Raw genomic sequence first — 7,615 nt, 5'->3', positions numbered from 1 at the left:
ATTTGGATCTGTTATTTGTGGATATTTAGTAGTATCTATTAGCAACATATCCAGCTACATATTTTGCAGCTTGAAACTCAATTTTGTCAAAAGAATTACTAGAATCAACCTGTGACATAAAACTAAAGATGATGAAACCATAGTAAAATAGTAGGTACCTAATTATTAAGAACTTATTTTTTCTATTTACAGTCATTCCAAATTGTTTTAATAAGTTAAAACTTTCTTTTTGAATCAATGTTGATTCTTCACCTAACTCAATAACATCATCATATGATTCTGTAATAATTTCAGAGTTATTAATAATTTGGCATGTTAAGCATTCAACTTTGTTTAAAAGGGATGTTTCAATTCCATACTCAGTATTGGTATTATTTGTGAAAATACAATTTGAATGTTTGCCTAGAATGTACCAACGAAGACTAAAAATATAGGTAAATTGATGAATATGTATTGTAAAAATCAATTATATTGTAAATCATTTATATTTTGGATACTAAATATTCCTAACATAACCTATACCTATATTTAAAATCGAGCACTGTAATATTGTTGTTGGTACTACCACACATTCCTTTAAGATAACTAAATGTATTTTCTACTAAATCTTGGTTTAGTTTTCTTGTTGTTATATAATTTACATTTTCATAATTATTTTTTAAATCATCCCATAATTTTAGTAATGAATTGTTTGATATTATAATTCCTAAAAATAAAAAAATTGTTATCTAGCGCCAATTTTATTATAAACCTACACAAACTTTTTTGAAATGGTAGTAATGTTCCCTTATTCCTGCCATGTACAATCATTTTAGAAACAAACTCGTTCATTTTAAAATAATGTATGTCTATTTAAATAGTTTAAAACTCTGGATTGCTATATTCACTGATTTCCACTTATAGGTTTGAAAATGTCTATTTTCTTCAGCAAATGAAATAGCTTTAGCAACCAAATTTGAAAAGACGTTTGCCTTTTTATAAGCAATTTTATAATCGTTCCTATTATTTATTTGTATTAATTCAATGAAAATATTTTTGCCTACAAATTCTCCATCGGGTAAAATATATCCACTAAAAATATATTACATTATATTAACATCATAGACTAATTTTATTTATTTTATTTTTTGTTAAAAACTAAGGAATGTCTTACTTGCTGGTCAATAAAATGATTCCTAGCCAACTTTAGCAAGTGAGGTATATCTGCAAACACATATATATTCTTGCTTGTCACTGGGTGAAGAAAAGACTGATAACTGACAGAGATATTTAAGTCTCTCCACAGACCCATGTTAGTTTCACCCATGTCATTTACTATGGCAATAACATTATATCCATCATATAGTACGTGTAAAACACTGGATAATTTAGAAATTGAAACAATCAAAACAAAAACTAACAGACAACCTTCATTTTTAATACAAAATAATTGAAAACTATTTACAGTTGAAACTTTAACACAAATACGTATGTAAAACTGTAATAAGATACGAAATTTAAGCATAAACAGATGATAACAAATAATAATTATGATAAGCCATAAAAGATTGTACAAATTAACAGAATGTATTGTACTTTTAAAAAAGAATACACTTGTACAATAACTGAAAAATACCCGTTTTCCATATGAATTTGATGATAATTTTTCAATGATAAATTTGAATCATTTTCTTAATGCATTGGTCGAGGATCAGGACACTGACTTGTATTAACTTCAGGCGTAAAATATGAACAATTCGTTGATATCATAAATATTCTTTCGTAAATGTACAAGACATACGGTCAAAAGACTAATAAATATGCCCTCCCACTCCGGAGAGTAGTGGAACGGTGAACGGCACATAACCAACTAGATTCTTCCTGTGACAGGTCAGCCGTCGACCAAGGTATGGGGAACCTCCAGCCCTCTGTAGGTGTTAATATTGACTTAATGATTAATTCTTCTATAAACAGTAGAAAATGTGAATTTGTAATTTTTGTCAAAATTATCATTTATATATAGTCTAAATAAAAGATTTTTATAGCATAGGTAAATAAGAAGAATAAAAATTACAAGCTAAAAGTGTTTACTAATCTTTTATTCATATATATAACAAATAACAATTGTTTCACAACTATTAATTTATTATCAATTATATTCAATAACCATTACACACACATTGCATAAATCCAATATTATTATCAGTATCTTCTAGTTTATTTTCAAAATAAGATGTTGATACTTTCCCAAAGTGGTATGAATGCAAATTTCTGTCTCAGCAAGCCTTAGGTGAACTGCTTCACTGCAATCTGAAAAAAAAGTAGTCAGTTAAATTTGTAAGATTGGTGGAGAATTAATTGAGAAATAAGTGTTTCATAAGCAGTTTAAAATATGAATTTGTAAAATACGTCAAATTTACCATGTAAAAACATGTTTTATAGTGTTTATGAAGTATTAGCTTATATGTAATGTATGAAAGTAATTAATGCTAAATCAGATCCAATTTCTCTTTCTAGTGGTCAAGGTTTCAAGATACTAACATGAGAATTGAGTATTTCATAAGCCATAAAAAAAATGAATTTGTAATTTACGTTAAAAATATCATATAAAAGCATGTTTATAGTGTTTATGAAGTATTGGCTTATATGTAATGTATAAAAGTAATTAATGTTAAATAAGAAACATATTCTCTTTCTAGTGGTCAAGGTTTCAAGATACTAACATGAGAATTGAGTATTTTATAAGCAATTTAAAAAAATGAAATTGTAAAATACGCCAAATTTATCATATAAAAACATGTTTTATAGTGTTTATGAAGTATTGGCTTATATGTAATGTTTAAAAGTAATTAATGTTAAATAAGAAACATATTCTCTTTCTAGTGGTCAAGGTTTCAAGATACTAACATGAGAATTGAGTATTTCATAAGCCATAAAAAATTTGAATTTGTAATTTACGTTAAAATTATCATATAAAAACATGTTTTATAGTGTTTATGCAGTATCAGCATCAACAAAAATACATGGAAGTTAATAATGCTAAATAAGAATAATTTACTTAATTCATTGGTCTTGATTTCATGATACTAATTTTTTGTTTCACTAGTATTAATTTGCTATCAATTAAATTCAATAACCATTACACACACATTGCATAAATCCAATATTATTATCAATATCTTCTAGTTTATTTTCAAAATAAGATGTTGATACTTTCCCAAAGTGGTATGAATGCAAATTCCTGTCTCAGCAAGCCTTGGGTGGGTGAATTGCTGCACTGCAATCTGAAAAAAATGTAGTCAGTTAAATATGTAAAATTAGTGGAGAAGTAATTGAGAATTGAGTGTTTCATAAGCAGTTTAAAATATGAATTTAAAACACGAGTCAAAATTTCATTTAAAAGCATGTTTATAGTGTTTATGAAGTATCAGCATTAATGAAATACATGGAAGTTAATAAAGTTAAATAAGAATCATTCACTTAATTCAATGGTGTTGGTTTCATGTCAATTAATTGAGAATTGAGTGTTTCATTAGCCATAAAAAATTTGAATTTGTAATATACGCCAAATTTACCATATATAAACAAGTTTTATAGAGTTTATGAGGTATTGGCTTATATGTAATGTATAAAAGTAATTAATGCTAAATAAGAAACATATACTCTTTCTAGTGGTCAAGGTTTCAAGATACTAACATGAGAATTGAGTATTTTATAAGCAATTAAAAAAATGAATTTGTAAAATACGCCAAATTTACCATATAAAAACATGTTTTATAGTGTTTATGAAGTATTGGCTTATATGTAATGTTTAAAAGTAATTACTGTTAAATAAGAAACATATTCTCTTTCTAGTGGTCAAGGTTTCAAGATACTAACATGAGAATTGAGTATTTTATAAGCAATTAAAAAAATGAATTTGTAAAATACGCCAAATTTACAATATAAAAACATGTTTTATAGAGTTTATAAAACATTGACTTAAATGTAATGTATGAAAGTAAATAATGCTAAATCAGATCCAATTTCTCTTTCTAGTGGTCAAGGTTTCAAGATATTAACATGAGAATTAAGTATTTTATAAGCAATTAAAAAAATGAATTTGTAAAATACACCAAATTTACCATATAAAAACAAGTTTTATAGAGTTTATGAAGTATTGGCTTAAATGTAATGTATGACAGTAATTAATGCTAAATCAGATCCAATTTCTCTTTCTAGTGGTCAAGGTTTCAAGATACTAACATGAGAATTGAGTATTGTATTAGCAATTAAAAAAATGAATTTGTAAAATACGCCAAATTTACAATATAAAAACATGTTTTATAGAGTTTATAAAACATTGACTTAAATGTAATGTATGAAAGTAAATAATGCTAAATCAGATCCAATTTCTCTTTCTAGTGGTCAAGGTTTCAAGATACTAACATGAGAATTAAGTATTTTATAAGCAATTGAAAAAATGAATTTGTAAAATACACCAAATTTACCATATAAAAACAAGTTTTATAGAGTTTATGAAGTATTGGCTTAAATGTAATGTATGACAGTAATTAATGCTAAATCAGATCCAATTTCTCTTTCTAGTGGTCAAGGTTTCAAGATACTAACATGAGAATTGAGTATTGTATTAGCAATTAAAAAAATGAATTTGTAAAATACGCCAAATTTACCATTTAAAAACATGTTTTATAGAGTTTATGAAGTATTGGCTTATATGTAATGTATCAAAGTAATTAATGCTAAATAAGAAACATATTCTCTTTCTAGTGGTCAAGGTTCAAGATACTAACATGAGAATTGATTATTTTATTAGCAATTAAAAAAATGAATTTGTAAAATACGCCAAATTTACCATATAAAAACATGTTTTATAGTGTTTATGAAGTATTAGCTTATATGTAATGTATGAAAGTAATTAATGCTAAATAAGAAACATATTCTCTTTCTAGTGGTCAAGGTTTCAAGATACTAACATGAGAATTGAGTATTTTATAAGCAATTTAAAAAAATGAAATTGTAAAATACGCCAAATTTATCATATAAAAACATGTTTTATAGTGTTTATGAAGTATTGGCTTATATGTAATGTTTAAAAGTAATTAATGTTAAATAAGAAACATATTCTTTTTCTAGTGGTCAAGGTTTCAAGATACTAACATGAGAATTGAGTATTTTATAAGCAATTAAAAAAATGAATTTGTAAAATACGCCAAATTTACAATATAAAAACATGTTTTATAGAGTTTATAAAACATTGACTTAAATGTAATGTATGAAAGTAATTAATGCTAAATAAGAAACATATTCTCTTTCTAGTGGTCAAGGATTCAAGATACTAACATGAGAATTGAGTATTTTATAAGCAATTAAAAAAATGAATTTCTAAAATACGTCAAATTTACCATATAAAACCATGTTTTATAGTGTTTATGAAGTATCAGCATCAATGAAATACATGGAAGTTAATAAAGTTAAATAAGAATCATTTACTTAATTCAATGGTGTTGGTTTCATGTCAATTAATTGTGAATTGAGTATTTCATAAGCCATAAAAAATTTGAATTTGTAATTTACGTTAAAATTATCATATAAAAACATGTTTTATAGTGTTTATGAAGTATCAGCATCAACAAAAATACATGGAAGTTAATAATGCTAAATAAGAATAATTTACATAATTCATTGGTCTTGGTTTCATGATACCAACTTTTTGTGTCACTAATATTAAGTTGCTATCAATGAAATTCAATAACCATTACACACACATTGCATAAATCCAATATTATTATCAATATCTTCTAGTTTATTTTCAAAATAAGAAGTTGATAATTTCCCAAAGTGGTATGAATGCAAATTCCTGTCTCAGCAAGCCTTGGGTGAACTGCTGTACTGCAATCTGAAAAAAATGTAGTCAGTAAATATGTAAAATTAGTGGAGAATTAATTGAGAATTGAGTGTTTCATAAGCAGTTTAAAATATGAATATATAACAGGAGTTGAAATTATCAATGAAAAGCATGTTTATAGTGTTTATGAAGTATTGGCTTAAATGAAATGTATGAAAGTAATTAATGCTAAATAAGAAACATATTCTCTATCTAGTGATTAAGGTTTCAATATATTAACATGAGAATTGAATATTTTATAAGCAATTAAAAAAATGAATTTGTAAAATACGTCAAATTTACATATAAAAACATGTTTTATAGTGTTTATGAAACATTGACTTAAATGAAATGTATGAAAGTAATTAATGCTAAATCAGATCCAATTTCTCTTTCTAGTGGTCAAGGTTTCAAGATACTAACATGAGAATTGAGTATTTTATAAGCAATTAAAAAAATGAATTTCTAAAATACGTCAAATTTACCATATAAAAGCATGTTTTATAATGTTTATGAAGTATCAGCATCAATGAAATACAAGGAATTAGGAATGCTAAATAAGAATTATTCACTTAATTTATTGGTCTTGGTTTCATGATACCAACTTTTTGTGTCACTAATATTAAGTTGCTATCAATTACATACAGTTATTATTAAACGTACCATGCAAAATACCATTATTATTATTATTATTATCAGTATTGTCTAGTCAAATTTCAACATGGGATATCCAAATTTTCCCAAGTGCTAAAAACGATAATTCATGTTTCATCATGGCTTGAAAGATCTGCTGTACTGCAATCTGAAAAAATGTAGTCAGTTAAAATGTGAAATTGATGGAGTACAACATTAGAATACAGAGTTTTATACGCAGTTAAAAATATGAATTTAAAATACGAGTCAAAATTATCATATAAAAGCATGTTTTATAATGTTTATGAAGTATCAGCATCAATCAAATACATGGTAGTTAATAATGCTAAATAAGAATCATTTACTTAATCTAATGGTAAGGGTTTCATAACATTAACTTTTTGTTACACTTCTATTATGTTGCTATCAATTACATTCATTTAACATTACACGTACCGTGCAAAACACCATTATTAATATTAATACCTTCTAATCCATATTAAACATAGGATGTTGAAACTATTCCAAGCGCTAAAAATGTTAATTCATGCTCAGCAACCGTTGAGTGATCTGTTGCACTGCAATCTGAAAAATATGAAAGTTAATAATGGTAAATAAGCATCATTACTTAATCTAATGGTCAAGGTTACATGACTTTTAGTAACACTACTATTAATTGAATCACAATTATATTCTATACCCATTACTCGTACTTTGCATAAAACCATTATTGTTATCAGTATCGTCTAGTCCATTTTCAACGTAGGATGTTGTAACTTTGTCAAGTGTTTAAAACGTTAATTCATGTCTTAGCAATCCTTGAGTGATCTGCTGTACTGCCATCTAAAAAAAAATCGTCGGTTAAATATGTATAATGGTTGGAGGATAAAATGTCACTACTACACACCATAAAGAGATCGAAAGTCTGTTTATGACAACTAGTACGTGGACAACAGTGAATAATTCAGAAGTGGAAATAATCAAACAAAAACTAACAGACAAACTTCATTCCTATTTCAAAATACTTGAAAACAATTTAAAGTTGAAATTTAAATACAAATACGAATATAAAACTGCAAAAAGATATGAAACATAAATCAGACAGTAAATACAAAC

The 7,615-nt window shown here is 25.9% G+C and overlaps 1 long non-coding RNA gene across 1 annotated transcript; it reads right to left on the bottom strand.

The window, feature by feature from the left end:
* Positions 1-5,820: 5,820 nt before the first annotated feature.
* LOC113559090 lies at positions 5,821-7,272 on the bottom strand. Its single transcript, XR_003405834.1, has 4 exons — positions 7,213-7,272; positions 6,986-7,084; positions 6,530-6,668; positions 5,821-5,878 (listed from the first exon to the last, which is right to left on the bottom strand). It is a non-coding gene; the product is annotated as an uncharacterized LOC113559090 (long non-coding RNA).
* Between the last annotated feature and the right edge of the window lie 343 nt (positions 7,273-7,615).

This window comes from Rhopalosiphum maidis, chromosome 3 (assembly GCF_003676215.2).
Source record: "Rhopalosiphum maidis isolate BTI-1 chromosome 3, ASM367621v3, whole genome shotgun sequence".
Classification (NCBI taxonomy): Eukaryota; Metazoa; Arthropoda; class Insecta; order Hemiptera; family Aphididae; genus Rhopalosiphum; species Rhopalosiphum maidis.
Note: the sequence above shows the minus strand (reverse complement) of the source record. Positions and strands in the feature narration are given on the sequence as shown.